Raw genomic sequence first — 16631 nt, 5'->3', positions numbered from 1 at the left:
AACGACTCTGCATCTGTATGGAATGGCCTGAAAGCAATCACTAACTATAGAATGCCCCCCCCCCCGAACAGTGAACAATAAGGGTCTTGCTAATGAACAAACATGTTTTTCTGCCGATTTGAAAAGGTCACCCCCATTTCCCACACACACCCACCTCTACCAGAAACCACTCTACCTACCCCCCCACCCTCTTTTTCTCCACTACAGATCCACGAACAGGATGTGAGACGGCTCTTCAAGCAGCAGAAGATCAAGAAAGCTGCGGGGCCCGACAAAGTGTCCCCCTCCTGCCTGAAAGTCTGCGCTGACCAGCTGGCTCCGGTCTTCACACAAATCTTCAACAGATCCCTGGAGCTGTGTGAGGTCCCATCCTGCTTCAAACAGTCTACCATCATCCCAGTTCCCAAGAAATCGGCAACATCGGAACTGAACGACTATAGGCCTGTCGCCCTGACGTCTGTGGTCATGAAGTCCTTTGAACGCCTTGTGCTGAACAACCTAAAGAACGTCACCGGACCCCTGCTGGACCCTCTCCAGTTTGCCTACCGGACAAACAGGTCTGTGGAAGACGCAGTCAACATAGGTCTGCACTACATCCTCGAGCACCTCGACAGCACAGGGACCTATGCAAGGATTCTGTTTGTGGATTTCAGCTCTGCGTTCAACACCATCATCCCGGAACTCCTCACCCCCAAACTTCTCCACCTCGGTGTGTCCCCTACGATCTGCCAGTGGATCCTCAGGCCTGCTGAATTCTGAACAAGTTGAAGTTTATGGAGGAATTTTTGATGTACACCAAAGACAAGTGAGTTACAGTAGTCGATACGGGAAGTGACGAGACTGTGAACAAGGATAGCAGTGGTGTGAGGAGTGAGTGAGGGACGGAGGCGGTTTATATTGCGAAGGTGGAAATGAGCGGACCGGGTAATGTTATTGATGTGGGAGTGAAAGGATAGTGAACTGTCAAGGATGAGACCCAGACTCTTCACCTGGGGGGAAGGAGATATAGTGGCATTATCAATTTTGAGAGAAAAACTGTCGGCTTTGTTTAGAGTAGATTTGGTACCGACGAGTAGGAGTTCTGTTTTATTGCTGTTTAGCTTGAGGAAATTATGGGTGAACCAAGATTTGATTTCTGAGAGACAGTGAGAGAGGGATGAGGGTGGGAGAGAGGCGTCAAGTTTTCTGGAGAGGTAGAGCTGGGTGTCATCCGCAAAGCAGTGAAAGTGTATGCCAAATTTGCGAAAAATGTTTCAGAGCGGAAGGAGGTAGATAATGAAAAGGAGCGGACCTAGGACAGAACCCTGGGGAACACCAGAAGAGACGGGGAGGGATTCTGAAATAAAAGAATTAAGTTGAATGAACTGAGAGCGGCCAGTGAAATATGAGTGGAACCAACATAGAGGGGTGTTGGTGATGCCTATGGTATAAAGTCTGTTGAGGAGGATGGGGTGAGAGATTGTGTCGAAGGCTGCACTCAGGTCAAGGAGGATGAGGATGGAGATTAGGCCAGAGTCTGCTGCCATGAGAAGATCATTTGTGATTTTTATGAGGGCTGTTTCAGTACTGTGACGGGGACGGAAGCCGGACTGGAATTGTTCATAAAGACTATTGTCGGTGAGGTGGGAGTGGAGCTGAGAGGCGACAGTTTTCTCAAGAATTTTAGAAATGAAAGGAAGATGGGAAATGGGGCGCAGGTTATTGAGAGAGTCAATGTTAATGTCTTTAATATTACGGTTAGCGATGGTCCGGGGTGATTTGGCAATTGAGAGCTGGAGTGTAATGTTAAATGAGATAAGGAAGTGGTCCGTTATTGGAAGTTGATCAGCAGTACAGTTGGAGGGGGAAAGACCAGAGCAGCAAATCAGATCCAGGATGTGACCTTTGATGTGTGCGGGAAAATCTACAAATTGATCAAAACCAAAACTGTTAAGTGAAGAAGTGAAGTCAATGGTAAGAGAAAGAGCAGTGTTGTCCATATGAACTGTATATTAAAATCTCCCAGGATGATAATATTTGGTGACAGAGAGGAGAGAAGGGTGAGGACAGCAGACAGTTCATTTAAGAATTCACGGTGGGGTTTGGGGGAGCGGTACACTGTGGCAATAATCGTGGGAATGGATCCGGATATTTGACAGGCAAGGCATTCAAAGGAGGAAAGTGGAGGGAGAGAAACCGGAAGTACTTTCCACTTCTCGCGGTATAGTATCGCGAGACCTCCTCCGCGACCGGAATCGCGGGGCTTGGAAATGTAAACAAATCGTTAAGGGGGAGTGGAATCGTTAAGCAGTGAGAAGTCCCTGGGAGTTTGCCAGGTTTCATTTAAACAGAGAATGTCAAGCCCTTCCCAGTAAGCGAACGGATGTTGAGTAGCCCGAAGTTGACGGCGGCAGTCTCGCTGCTGCGAGGACCGTTAGCCGACCTAGCCAAGCTGGCTAACACACGATGGTCGATGGACCGGCCGGCGTTTCTGGATGGCCGACGGGAGGATGACCAGAAGGAGGTGATGCTGTTGGATCGGTTGAGGCAGAAGCCCCGACGAGACCCACGGTGAATGTATGTTCGGGAAGGAAAGCGAACGATGTCCGGGAGCAGGTGTAGAGCAGGAGGAGGGCCCAGCCATTGGAAGCGGAGCCTGAGGAGCTCAGCCACCAAGTACTGGAGCAGACCCTCGACAGGTCGATGGAGGAGCGAAGGATGATCCACAACAGTAGAACCCCATCACGGGGCACAACAGAGCAGAGATGGCACGGGGCCTGGTCCGAGAGCCGAGCAGGTAGGACGCTGAGACACCGGGACGAAAACAGTCGAAGATGGTTGAGAGTGTGAAGCAGGCGTGGATGGGGGCTGGAGTGGAATGACTGTGATATGACGACTGATTCCGTGCGAAAACAATAAAGCAATCGAGCGTAAAAACACCGTAAAACACAAAAGTTGTGGGAGAGCAGCGGCAGCCAAAACGCGCCAGCGTTCACTCAACCCGGAAGAAAGTTTGACATTGCATTGTAAATCCGCTTCAATTACAAGCCGGGACTCCCAGTTCCACATACGCATCGGCGCTCCGCGCTGACGCTCCTTTCTTCTCATTGGCGGCTCCTCAAGCCATGCATCCATCCAGCCACAGACTGTCCATCAGCACCCACCTTTCCGCAGAACAAAGCGGGGCTGTGAAAAGGCTGTCAATTTCAGGCACAAGACACAAGCGCCCCGGAGCTGTCCAGCAACGACAGTCAAATGGCGCCGACATTCCTCCCAATAAAGTTGAATATGTTCAATGGGTCTCTCAAGTGTGACAGTGTCTTTTTGTGTTGAATGATGCGCTTGTGGCAGGGGAAACGTAATCTCTCCTGCGTCCGGGCTTGCTGCATGGCAAGACTAAATGATATTTGGAAAATAACACATTGTAACATCTTTCAGGGATTGGGGGAGAGTTTGTCAGTAACTTAAAAACATAAAGCTTGCTGGCTCATCTCTCTCAAAACAACAATAGATTTTATAACAAGTTTAAGTGACAAGAATAACATGTCTGGCACATTCACCCAAAAACCCACAAAGTGAGGTGGAGGCAGACAGCAACAATATTGACGATAACATGCTTGTCGCCGGGCCGACCTTACGGAAAGAAATAATCACAATCAAATGCTTGTCAAGATTGTGTCTATTCAGTCAAGACATTGAAGTGTGTATTCTGCTCGTATTTAGTCATGATGTACAGGGTGTTCATAAAGTCTCTACCATTTCAAAAATGTATTAAAAATGCAATTGATTAGATATTTTATTCAGATTTGTTCTATTGTATTCAGTGTTTGTGATAAATGTGATAAAGTTCTTTATCACATTTCCCAAAGGTGAATGTGTGGTGTGGGATCATGTGCAATCGAATAATTGGTCCATTTTTCTTCAACGAGACATCCATTTCTGCAAATGTTTACCTTGACCTTTTAGCTGAATATGTGGCACCACAACTGAATGACCTTCAACCAACCATCATTTTTCAGCAAGATGGTGCACCACCACATTGGGGGCTGCATGTTCGTGGGTTCCTCAATCAAACATTTCCAGACCGGTGGATTGGAAGGGATGGACCAATTCCTTGGCCGCCATGTTCACCAGATATCACTCCCCTGGACTTCTTTCTATGGGGCTATGTTAGAGATATCGTGTATCGAACAAAGATAAGGGACATTACTGACCGAAAGCAAAGGATTACTGATGCCATTGCCACAATTGATGAGGCTATGCTACAGCGAACATGACAAGAAATTCTCCGTGCAACTCATGGCGCCCATGTAGAAATGTATTAAAAGAGGTCAAAAAAATAAAACTTTAATACACGCTGAATGCAATAGAACAAATCTGAATAAGATAGCTCATGAATTGCATTTTTAATAATTTTTTTAAATGGTAAAGAGACTTTTTGGACACCCTGTATAACTTTCACATGCGAGACTGTGTGTCCTTGAACTAATCATCACTTAAAATTGGAATGCTCTACTGTAGACGCACGGTCATAGGAATGCAAGAGTTTCATACAAGCTAACAAACCGTTTAGGAGATACGAAATTTCTGATGTCACACCTTGTGAGTTGGTCCCGCCCCCCCATGATATCAAAACGTTGTGAATCCATTCCCTCAAGAAGCTTCGAAGAAATTATTCATCCAAGACTCCAGCTTGGTCCGTCGGAAATTCAACGAACACGGGAAGAAGGCCACTTTCCCCCAACATTTTGATCTCATCAGAAGTGCGGTACAGTACCACAACGCAAGGTGAGACATTAGAAATTTCGTTTCTACGAAAATGTTTCTAAGCTTTTATCAACCCTTGCATTCATTCCTAAGTCTCTGCGACTTGTAGTCTAGTCAAGTCAAGTCAGCTTTTATTGTCAAATATGCTCAAATATATGTGTAACATACAGCACAGATGAAATTACTCTCTCAACCACAGTGCAAACATGTAGTGCATTGAACACATGCAACAAAAATTTACGTTAAAATTTCATAAGACATACATATATAAATATGTGAAAAAAATAAAATAAACAAATAGCAACAACAGACAACCAAGGGCACTTGTGATTATTGTTTATTCGTAGTGACTTGTTTTCAGTGCAATAATCGGATTAATTTATTTTTCTGCAGTTTACAAATTGATTCGGGCTCCTGAGGGTTTCAGATTGCAGTCAGGAAGCAGTCATGAGATTATTATCAAGACCACTTTGGAATGAATAGCTTCTGCACTTCTTCCAACAGGAAGTTCATCTTCATCAACGATGACCTTGACCACACCCAAAGCACTGCTAAGCAAGTGCAAACAAAGTTGGCGAAATTTTACCAATCCATGTTCCCACGGCTGTCCCAGTTTGAGCTCCCCAAACGCACATTCAAAAGGTCCCTGCACATGCACGATCATCTTTAAGGCTTACGGTTAGGCGTGTATTGGTAGATTATGGTCATGATTGACATGCTCTGACAAATTAAATTAACGTGTGCTGGAGGAGTTGCTAATTCTGTTGGTCCACCAATTCTTTGTGACAGATGAAAACTGTCAGTTTCCTGTTTAAATAGCTTTCTCAAGGACTTGATTTCCCAATTCACATTCACCCCCCCCATCACGATCATCTCTATGAAATGGTGAATTATGCTAGATATCAAAATAACTGCAAACGCGCACATGTACGTGCGTGTATCTAGCATTAAGGTCCCAGTCGATCAATATCAAAATCACCTGCGGTTGGCCATGAACCGGTTGTTCATGGGGTACCCCGCCTACTACTCGAAGACAGCTGGGATCGGCTCCAGCACGTCCATGACCCTTTTGAGGATAAGCGGATCAGAAAAAGGATGGCTGGATGGTAATAATAAGAGAAAGCACCACCAATTTCCATTGAGGTCTGTTAAACTCACCCAAGTTGGAGATGCTATTCCGTAAATAAGCTTTGAGGTATTCCTCGATCTGGCCTGGTATGACAACAATTTTCCAGGTTTGTCACCTTATTCAAAAAAAGCATTTTTTTTCTTTGTTTGCAAGGGCTGGACCTCAACTCATGGATAACAAGTCATATTGAGATTGCAACTGTAATCTATTTTTATACAATGTAGATGAGGGGCTAGGGGCATACCTCGTATCGATTGTATGGATTTCTTCAGAAATATCTGTCAATTTAGCGAGCTCCACCTTTTTAAAATGGGAAACTAATGAAATAACCTGTCCACAAATCTACATTGAAAGTCCCACAATACATCACTACTAATATTGGGCTGGTCATTCATTTAAAAAAAAATAAAAATGATTTGCTCAGTCAGAAAATATGAAATAAACTTCGCTTCAGAGAGCAATTTGTAATTTCCAAAACTTGTGAACAGGTCTTAGTTAGTTAGTTCTACTCATTCCTATTGGAACATTGGGGGACAAGTCTCCTCCATTTGCTCCGGTCTCTGGTGACCCTTCTTGCTCCATGCCAGCTGACCGATTTTGTCAGTGTCATAATTGCAAATAAGAAAAAAAGTCAATATCACATAGTTGGGGCGGGACGATTCACTTCCCTCCCGAATACTTGTGTGACGATTGGATTTATATCACGATTGATTATATTGCGATTCAGTATCACAGTTAAAATTGTATTTTTCTCCAACAAAACATTGTTTTCTTAATACATTTTAAAACAATTCTGAACAATATAAGCAATAAATAGTACATGAGTTGAATCATGACTGAATCATTCAGTCAATGCAGCCAGAAGAAAGTCAGTGACTGTTTGACATTTTTTCAGCAAAAGGCCAGTGGGATAGCATGTTCCTGGTCAGTGCCGTCAGTGGTCAAGAAGAAGCATTTTCACCATGCGCCATGTTTTTGTTTGTTGTTGTATTTGTTTTGCTCCAGCTGGTGGCTCAGGCACTCGCTCATTCAGATGACAAAGTGTGCCTGCCGAATCCTAAAGCTTGCTGACTCACAACAAAATTGGCTCTGCGCTGTCATCTGCTGGAAAAAAGTCGTAGGTTCACCTCTGATTTATGAAAATCGATTCTGAACTTTGACAACGATTTATTGAATGTTGGCACATAAAATCCCAAAAGTTGAGTGAATCGATTACTACCGCCTAGTTTTGTTAATATATGGAGAGCAATAATATTCCAGATTGAAGTGGGGTTTTGATAGACTTGTTTTATCCAATTTATCTTGAAAGTATCATTCAAAGTAAGAAGTCCCACCATTTTCATAAGAATTCTAACAACAGTCTTTTTCAGATGAGGCCTTTTTTCCAAATAAAGTTAAAGAGTATTAATCATCTTCAGGATCGGGGGGGCGGCCCGCCCGGTGGGCGACTGGTGAGAGCGTTGGCCTCACGGTGCAGAGGTGCAGCGTTCGATTCCGGCTCCCGCCTTCCTGTGTGGACTTTGTATATTCTCCCCGTGCTCGTGTGGCTTTTCTTTGGGTACTCCAGTTTCCTCCCACATTACAAAAGCATGCATGGAAGGTTAGTGGAACATTCTAAATTGTCCCTCGGTGTGAGTGCGAATGGTTGTTTGTCTCTTGTCTTCCCTGCGACTGGCTGGCAACAAGTTCAGGGTGCCCCCCGCCTACTGCCCAAAGACAGCTGGGTTAGGCTCCAGCATGCCCGCGACCCTCGCAAGGATTAGCGGATTAGAAAATAGATGGATAACGACTTTTTCATAATGACTTTGAAGTCAAGATGGCGCCCGAGTAGGCAGCCGTCAGCAAGTCCTCTCATGAGCCTTGCTTTTTTTGTTGTTTTTGTGTTTGTTTTGTCACTTTGTGTTTGTTGTTACGTCGTGTGGACCTGATGTGGACTTTTTTCAGCATTTTTTGGCCACGACATTCATCAAGGAGGAGACTCTGTGCTTGGTGGTTGCGCCTTCTCGGCAGCATGGGTATACCAGCACTGTTTTTGCCTAGGAGGAATGTCGGCGCCATTTGACTGTCGTTGCTGGACAGTCCCGGGGCGCTTGTGTCTTGCGCCTGTTATGGGCAGCATTTTTCACAGCCCCGCTTTGTTCAGCGGAGAGATCGGTGCTGTTGAACGGTCTGCGGCTGGATGGATGTAAGGCTTGAGGAGCCGACGATGAGAAGAAAGGAGCGTTAGCGCCGATGCGGATTTGGAACTGGGAGTCGCGGCTTGGAGTTTGAAGCGGATTACGTGGGACAAGAGAAGTGAACTAATCTCTTTTCGTCAATGGACGCTACAGCTTCGTGTTTGCTTTCAAAACTTAGCTTGTAGCAGACGTGTGCACATTTTCAGCATGACATCTCTGATCCACTGGAGAAAGGACACTTTGATCCTCTCCTCTTTCATCTATAACTGCTTCAGACAACAAAGTGTATGCAGAAAAGTGGTGAAGATTGCACGACTGTCTGTGTCCTATGTGTTGTGTTGTGTTATTTTTGTTATTTTGACTTCAAAATGGCGCCATGAGAGTGGCTGCCTTTCCAGCAGCTCCTATATTTTGTTGTTCTACTTCTTCCTTTCATAACTGTGCTGCTGTGAATTGGGAATTTCTCCATTGCGAGACTAATAAAGGTTTTCTAATCTTATCTTATCTTATAATATTAAAATAATAATCATTAAAAACAGCTGTCTTTGAAAGTACCGGTATACCTGGTACAACTCTGCCAGTAATGGACAGCATTCCAGGTGACATTACTGGTTAATCTCTCCTAGTTTAATTAATAATGTCTATAAATGTGGAATTTTACTGTCTCCCTTGACTGATCATTGCTCAAGATTAATATCTTTTCGGTTTGGTGTATTTCAGGATATTCATCCATCCAGCCATCTTCCGATATCCGCTTTATCCTCACAAGGGTTGTGGGGCGTGCTGGAGCTTATCCCAGCTGTCTTCGGGCAGTAGGCGGAGGACACCCTGAACCAATTGCCAGCCAGTCGCAGGGCACACACAGACGAACAACCATCCGCACTCACACTCACACCGAGGGACAATTTGGAGTGTTCAATCAGCCTGCCATGCATGCTTTTGGAATGTGGGAGGAAACCCACGCAGGCACGAGGAGAACATGCAAACTCCACAGAGGAAGGCTGGAGACCTCTGCAATCGGAGCACGGCGTGCTAACGAGTCGACCACCGGGCCACCTTATTTCAGCAAATTTATATCCCTAATTGGACATTTCATTTTAAATCTCTTGAAAATGAGGAGTTCCGAAACAAATAAAAAGGGTCAAGGAAACTCACGATTTTTAACTGTCATCTTTGATGAAATCAGTGTGGTTTAAGTTCAAAATTAGGAAAATTGCATCAGCAAAAACATTTCTAGCGCAACAAAACAATACCAGGATTAACACCATCACAAAATGTCATTAGAAGACAAGACATAAATATTGCTCACTGTCTACTAGACTTGAAAAAGTCACTTAGTCACTGGTTAAGTCGAGACTTTACTCTTTTTGGCAGAATTACACTATCAAAAGGGGAAGTTATTTCTAAACTGATTCACCCCTGTTGTTCTCTGTCTATTTATCCTCTGGAAATATTAATAAACCTAACACTTATTTTCCAGTTGTTGTGGAGGACGAATATGTATTATATCAAAATATTCCAGCTTGTTCAGCAATATAACAATGGTGGTATTAAAACTCCAGAATTTCAATCCATGATTGGTACAATTAGAGTGAGTTGGATCAAATCTTGTCTGTTGCAGCCCAACCCCATGTGGTTCCACATTTTGAGGTCTCCGGTTAAGAAGATTTGGAGGTTTTGATTTAATCCCGAAATGTGATTTTGATGTTCACAGAATGGCCATTAAAATGTCTAATTTTCAGAAACAAATTCTTTTTTTTTTTTTTCAGGAAAATGATATGTACCCACAAACGTTCTCTTCATAAGTCAATTTTATGGAACAATGGAGTCATTACAATAAATAGAAAATCAGTCTTTAAAAACATTTGGTTTGAGAAGGCCGTAATATTTGTAATTGAGTTAATGTACAGCCAAGGGACGAAAAATATCAATTGTTCTCAAAAAGAGTATAACAAAATATTAATGTACTGTAATCCATTTGCCCTTCATCCATTTTTAATGTACTGTATATTGTTGCTTCAAGGGTATTACCAAGATTATTGATGGAAGAATCTATTTTGTCTGATGGAAAATGTGATGAAAAGTTGATTGGTAAGGCCTATACAGCCTAAATATTTCAGAATTATGGTAGGGGGACAGTTTGGTAATGTTCTAAGTCACTATAAATAAAGCATTTATAAACTATATACTTTTGCCTAAAGTCGAACAAACACATTTAAAATGATCTATTTTGTAGTAGAATCTCAGAAAATAAAATATATTTGAGGTAGAGAACTGCTCCTTCTGCCTAAAGTTTATGAAAATTGATTGTCATTCAAAATGAATAATGTTCCACAATTTGAATTATGTCATGTTATTTTCTTCACGTATTATTTCTTTATTTCATGAACATTTTGTTGATGGGTAAATACCATATAAATTGTGTCAAGTGGAGAACTATTAAGCCTTTCGTGTCAGGATTTGTGACCGACTTTAAAATGTTTTTCTTATACCTTAGGGAAATAAAAACAATTATGCGAGGAGAATATGTAGACATTGCTAAAAATCTATCACTTAATTACGCTACAGTGTCTTTTTTAAATGCAAACATTTGAGTTGTTACTTACGAATTCCTTTTGTTAATTGGCTTATTTGTTTTATATACTTATTTGACTTTACATGTTGTTACCAAATTCATATTATCCTCTGTGAGTGTATTTTCAAGGTTCAAAAAGTTATTTAAAAAAAAAAAAATGTATCGCTGACCGATCCACACCCCGGTCCTGTAGATGGCAGTAATGCACAGATTAGGCCTTACGGAAGAAGAAGAATCATAAGGAAAAATAAAACAAAGTTGGAGAAGGAACGACACACCCGTCACGTTCAAGGTATGCCTTCCAGAAACAAAACTGTCCACGTTCCTCCGCGCAGTTCAGTTATGAGCGAATCTTATAATGTGTTTATTGGAATACCGGGTAACCTCTCCGCCTCTCATAACTTGCCAATGGAAGAAGCTAACCGCTAGCTTGAGAATGGTTCCAAAGGTAGAATGTATTGGTGAATGAACTGCGCCACCGTTCTCTTTTTGCATTCTCTTCAGGCCGTCAGTGAGCGTTAACCATAATCGTATTGCCATGCAATATACTGTAGACGGGCTTCCCGTGACGTCACGCATCTCTGGACACGGTCCCGGCTGACATACGATAAGGTTTCTTGTTTTGCTCCGGAGTCACGGTTCAACTGGCTTCTCTATTAACTGGCTCCCATTACCCGTTACTGTTGGGACAATGTTTGTCCAGTGATCTTATCCTTCAGCAAATTAATCACAAAGCTTCAACGAAATTGTTCACTTGTGTGAGTGTTCACTTTTTTAATAAATACGTGAAACACAACGATTCGTTTTCTACTCCGAATCGGTAACAAACAAAATGTAAATATTGTGATTAGAATAAACAGTAAAACGTGGATGGTTAAAGTGGTACTTGAACCCGTTTCACAAATGTACCCCTTCGGTGTGGTCACTTTACCCACTCCAGTACATATACACACACAAGTGCCTCGTGCCAAAAATTAATCCGGTGCTTAAGTGTACTCCCTTTTCAGATGACCTCAAGTAACTTGACCTGGGCGCGATCTTGTTGTTTATAACGAATTAAAGTTCATAACTGGCACTACCAGTGCACCAAAATCAAAGATGACAACTTGACAAGTACATGTAAATGGAATAAGAATTGATGTAAAACTACAGTGTACATTGTTTGAAGCGATATTTGTAATTAACTCCTTTGCCATTTTGTTATACATGGAAGATAAGATTAGCCGCTCTTTATTTGTCTGATTGCATTGCTTTCAACTAATTTATTCCCACACGGGACAACGAGCATGACCACCTGCTAATAAGCCCAAAGACACAAGGAGGTTGTTTCTGGGAGACAATGTGGGACACTACACAGCATCATGGTATATTTATGTGGTATATTAACAGTGGCATATTCTCCTAAACATGCACTGGTGTATGCTCGTGAAGAGGGGCCAAGAAGGAAAATATATGAAATTAAATAGCTTATTATAAAAAGTGAAACGAGGGTTCACAACTCTAGTGTTTCTTAACCTTTATTGAGTGCATATTTCAAATTGGAAAAAAATCTCACGGCACACCACTGAGCAAAATGATTCACAAAAAAAAGGCTGCACATGTTAACTATGTAACTTTTGCTGTCTAGGGAAGAGCATTTTATGATTGTTTTACAGTAGGTGGTTGGCATAGATAAATTTAAAAAAAGCTATTATTACAAAATAAATTTTTCATCCAAATAATTGATTTTTGATAATTTCCCACGGCACATTTGATGTTCTCTCAAGGCACAAAAATGGGCCATGACACACCCATTGAGAATCAGTGCACCGTGTCTCAGTGACCCTGTGTCATTTGACTTCACATTCCTATGCATGTCCGATTGAAAACTACGTTTTGCAACGGTTAGAAAAAAACGTTTGAGTACCCCCCTCGGCCCCTGTTACACACAAATACTGACTTTCCGAATGTTTCCTGTACACACATCTTTTTAGTCAGTGGCTCACTAAATTAAGTTTCTTTCTCCATATTCGACTTCATAAAAGTGCACACTCATGTAGAAGGGTGTCTGACTTGTCTACCTTTTCAGCACGTGTGTGCGGTATCATGACAACAACAAAAAGCTGTTGACAGCAACCTCTCACGACAGTCAACTCTTCAAATGAGGGGTCGGTGTGGCTAAAGAGCTGTGCGCAACTGTTAAATATTAATTTGGTTGCCGAGGGCTTCGGTTGATATCTTGACCGGGTTTGGTACTGGAGCAAGCGTTGATTTTGTGGGACACGGCCTCAATTTCCGGGATGCGTGGATTGAGCTTCAAACTCTATAAGAGCACGTGCTACGTAGGACGGTTGGCCACCCAAGAACAACACGTCAAAACGAGTTGACTGGGAAAATATTCTCTGGAACATTCAAAGGCTATGTTCACACTGCAAATTATTATTTTTTTTTGGGGGGGGCAGAGCAGCGACAGCTGTGAAGTCCCAATTATTTTTCAATTCAATTCAACTGTATTTATAGAGCACTTTCGAACAGCCATCGCTGCATACAAAGTGCTGTACATGGAGCAATTTAACATATACAATAAACAGTAAAACAAATCGGTAATGAAGACGGTAGAAAGCACCAAACAGTAAAACCAAGAACAAATCTAAGTCATGCCGAGTCGATTGCCAAAGAATACAAGTGAGTTTTGAGGTGGGATTTGAAGATGGGCAGCGAGGAGGCTTGCCGAATGTTCAGTGGGAGGTCATTCCAGAGAGAGGGACCAGCAACAGAAAAGGCTCGATCCCCTCTGAGCCTCAGTTTAGTTCTTGGTACTTCTAATAATGTCTGGTCCGCAGACCTGAAACGGCGGGCAGGTGTGTAGGGGCGGATGATCTCAGAGAGGTAAGGTGGCGCGAGGTCATTTAGAGATTTGAAAACAAATAAGAGGATCTTGAAAATAACTCTAAAATGTATGGGGAGCCAGTGAAGGGATGCCAGAGTAGGAGTTATGTGCTCCCTCTTACGAGTAATTATTAGGGATCAGCGACCACAGCGTGGTTAGGGTTAGTTTAATATCCATCCTTTCACTCCATTATCTAATACACTTATCCTCGCGAGGGTTGCGGGCATACTGGAGCCTATCGCACCTGTCTTCGGGCAGTAGTCGGGCTAAACCCTGAACTGGTTGCCAGTCAATCGCAGGGCACACATAGACAAACAACCTACCGTGCATGTTTTTGGAATGTGCATGGAAACCGGAATACCCGCAGAAAACCCACGCAGGCAAGTGGAGAACATGCAAATACTGTAACTCTGTACAGGAAGTTTGGTGCCAGATTCGAAACCCGGACCTCTGCAATGTGAGGCAGATGTGCTATTAATATAAGAGTAATTATTCTTATTACATATATTTTAAACTGAAAAATAATGGTCTTTTTGAGGACCTCAACATGCACCAAAACTCGCCTCACGTAGCACTTATTGGCCTTGATGAAAAATTTGCTATTTTAAAGTTGTCATAACCAATGAAAACAAAATGCCTCTGCAGTGCAACCTGGAGTGGAATTAAAAAAAAAAAGAAAAAAAATTCTATTTTGAGCTAAGGCTATAAAAAGCACGTTTGACCTAAGGTTAAAAAAATGGCAGGCACAGGACATACAAAAAAAGTCCCTTGCAGCCAAAGTTTAAGCTGAACAGAAAGTGATCTACGCATTTTCTAAAGTCAAAATATGGCCCATTTTTGCACAATTGCAGGGGTCATACTTTTGCTTACTTGTTCTAGAGCAGTGGTTCTTAACCTGGGTTAGATCGAACCACAGGGGTTTGGTGAATCAGTCTCACGGTTTTGACGGAGCCTCTGCCATGGAGGTTAAGACAAAGAGATTCTGGTCTCTTTATAAACACATTGGCTAAACCCCGGTGGAACGAAAAAAGAAGACGTGGACAAGATAGCTATTGTCGTAGAAAAATATACTGTATATTTGGACAGCAAAAAGGAAAAAAACACAGTACCAATGAAAGCTGTTGTCTTGGCTAGGCTAGCTTAGCTGGTGTCATAGATCAAAGCTCTTTTATGTGTATCGTCCGTTGCGTCGACGCTGATTGGTTGAAGCCAAAAGACGCGCCCGTGCGTACATGTCCCGCTGACGCACGCACAGCAGAGAGCAGCGGACTATTGACTGCTGAGTCACGCTTCGCTCGAGTGGCGTCGCGACAGACACACCCGACTCAACATGTCAATTAGTTATGACACGCCCGCTTGGCCATCCCTGGCTGCAGATGATCACATGACATTGGTTGTCCAATCAGTGCTGCGGGAAATTTAGTACGCTCAGTAGTCAATGTGTGACTGTCGTGATAGTACGTAGAGTGATTTAAAAAAAAAAAGTTTTAATACATGCTTACTATATCGAGCAATAAAAACCAAAGTGGTCGTTCGAATATGTACCACATGGACTCACTCAGCTTCCTATCTGCATGATTTGCCATGCCAAGTTGGGCAACTCTAGTCTCACACCGGCAAAACTGAAGAACATTTCTTGAATCAGATTTTTATTTTTCAGTAATGAAGGGTTCGGTGAATGTGCATATGAATTGGTTGAGTTCGGTACCTCGAACAAGAATAAGAACCACTGTTTTCGACCAGTGCGTCCCATTTCATGCCCCCCACTCTCTGTTGCCACTATAAATATCATTTGTCTATAAAATTGTTACTATGCATGGCATTGTATCCTTATTAATATGAAACAAAAGAAAAAAATATAGTTTGATTTACAGCAAAGAATAATATTTTTAACGTTTTTTTAGTCTACAACAGAAAAGATTTTAAGTGCAGCAATTTGCCTGAAAAAAAGTCCTTGTTTAAGCTGTAAAAAAAATTAATAATAATAATAATGCATTTTATTTTAATGCGCCTTTCATGACACCCAAGGACACTGTACAGACAATAAAAAAATACAATGTAAAAATTAGTAAACGAGATATATAAAAACAGGACATAAAATCATAAAAACATAGGAAATGGAAGAGCTATGTGTTGTAGGCAATCCTGAACAGGTGTGTTTTTAGACGGGACTTGAAAGTGGAAAGAGGTGTGCAGTTTTGGAGGTCCGGAGGTAGGTTGTTCCAAAGCTTTGGAGCAGCGTGACTGAAGGCTCTGGCTCCCAAGGTGCTCAGTCGGGCAGGGGGCACTGACAGGCGGAGGGAGGACAAGGATCTGAGGGAGCGAGAGGGGATATGCACCTGGAGAAGGTCGGATAGGTAAGGAGGGGCCAGGTTGTGGATGGCCATATATGTATATAGAAGCAGTTTGTAATTGATGCGATGTTGAACAGGGAGCCAGTGGAGCTGTTGGAGAACGGGGGTGATGTGCTGCTGGGAAGATGTTTTTGGGATGATGCGAGCAGAGGCGTTTTGAACCAGCTGGATTTTATGGAGGGACTTTTGAGGTAGGCCAAAGAGGAGAGCGTTGCAGTAATCAAGGCGGGATGTGACAAGACTGTGGACAAGAATAGCAGTGGTGCGGGGGGTGAGGGAAGGGCGAAGTCTGGTAATATTGCAGAGGTGGAAATAAGCAGTGCGGGTGATGGTGTTAATATGTGAGTGGAAGGTGAGCATGCTATCCAAGATGACACCCAGACTCTTAACCTGGGGGGAGGGGGACACTAGGGAGCTGTCAATGTTGAAGGAAAAACTGTTTACTTTGGATAAAGTGGATTTGGTGCCAAGAAGGAGGACTTCAGTTTTATTAGCATTTAATTTAAGAAAGTTTGTTGTGAACCATGTTTTGAGTTCGGAGAGGCAAGAGGTGAGGGAGGGGGGTGGGAGTATGGAGTTTGGCTTGCAGGAGAGGTAGAGCTGGGTGTCATCAGCAAAGCAGTGAAAGTGTATATTAAATTTGCGGAGGATATGGCCAAGAGGCAGGAGGTAGATGATGAAGAGAAGGGGACCTATGACAGATCCCTGAGGTACACCTGTGGTGACTGGGGAGGACTTTGAGGTGAAGGATTTGAGCTGGACAAACTGAGCGCGGCCAGTG

At 42.8% G+C, this 16631-nt stretch overlaps 1 protein-coding gene and 1 long non-coding RNA gene across 2 annotated transcripts in view; one reads left to right on the top strand and one right to left on the bottom strand.

Annotated features, from left to right (window-relative positions):
* LOC147196761 (uncharacterized) overlaps positions 1-16631 on the bottom strand; it is a 45230-nt gene that overhangs the window by 10277 nt on the left and 18322 nt on the right. The window lies entirely within an intron of this gene.
* setd3 (SET domain containing 3, actin histidine methyltransferase) overlaps positions 10838-16631 on the top strand; it is a 55978-nt gene continuing 50184 nt past the window's right edge. Inside the window, exon 1 of the mRNA XM_086126672.1 lies at positions 10838-10919. The gene's annotated coding sequence lies outside the window, so the exon portion shown is untranslated. The remainder of the gene's footprint in view (positions 10920-16631) is intronic.

Source organism: Hippocampus guttulatus, chromosome 13 (assembly GCF_054856545.1).
Source record: "Hippocampus guttulatus isolate MCC_2025c chromosome 13, RoL_Hgut_1.0, whole genome shotgun sequence".
NCBI lineage: Eukaryota > Metazoa > Chordata > Actinopteri > Syngnathiformes > Syngnathidae > Hippocampus > Hippocampus guttulatus.
This window is presented reverse-complemented; position numbering and strand designations above follow the sequence as displayed.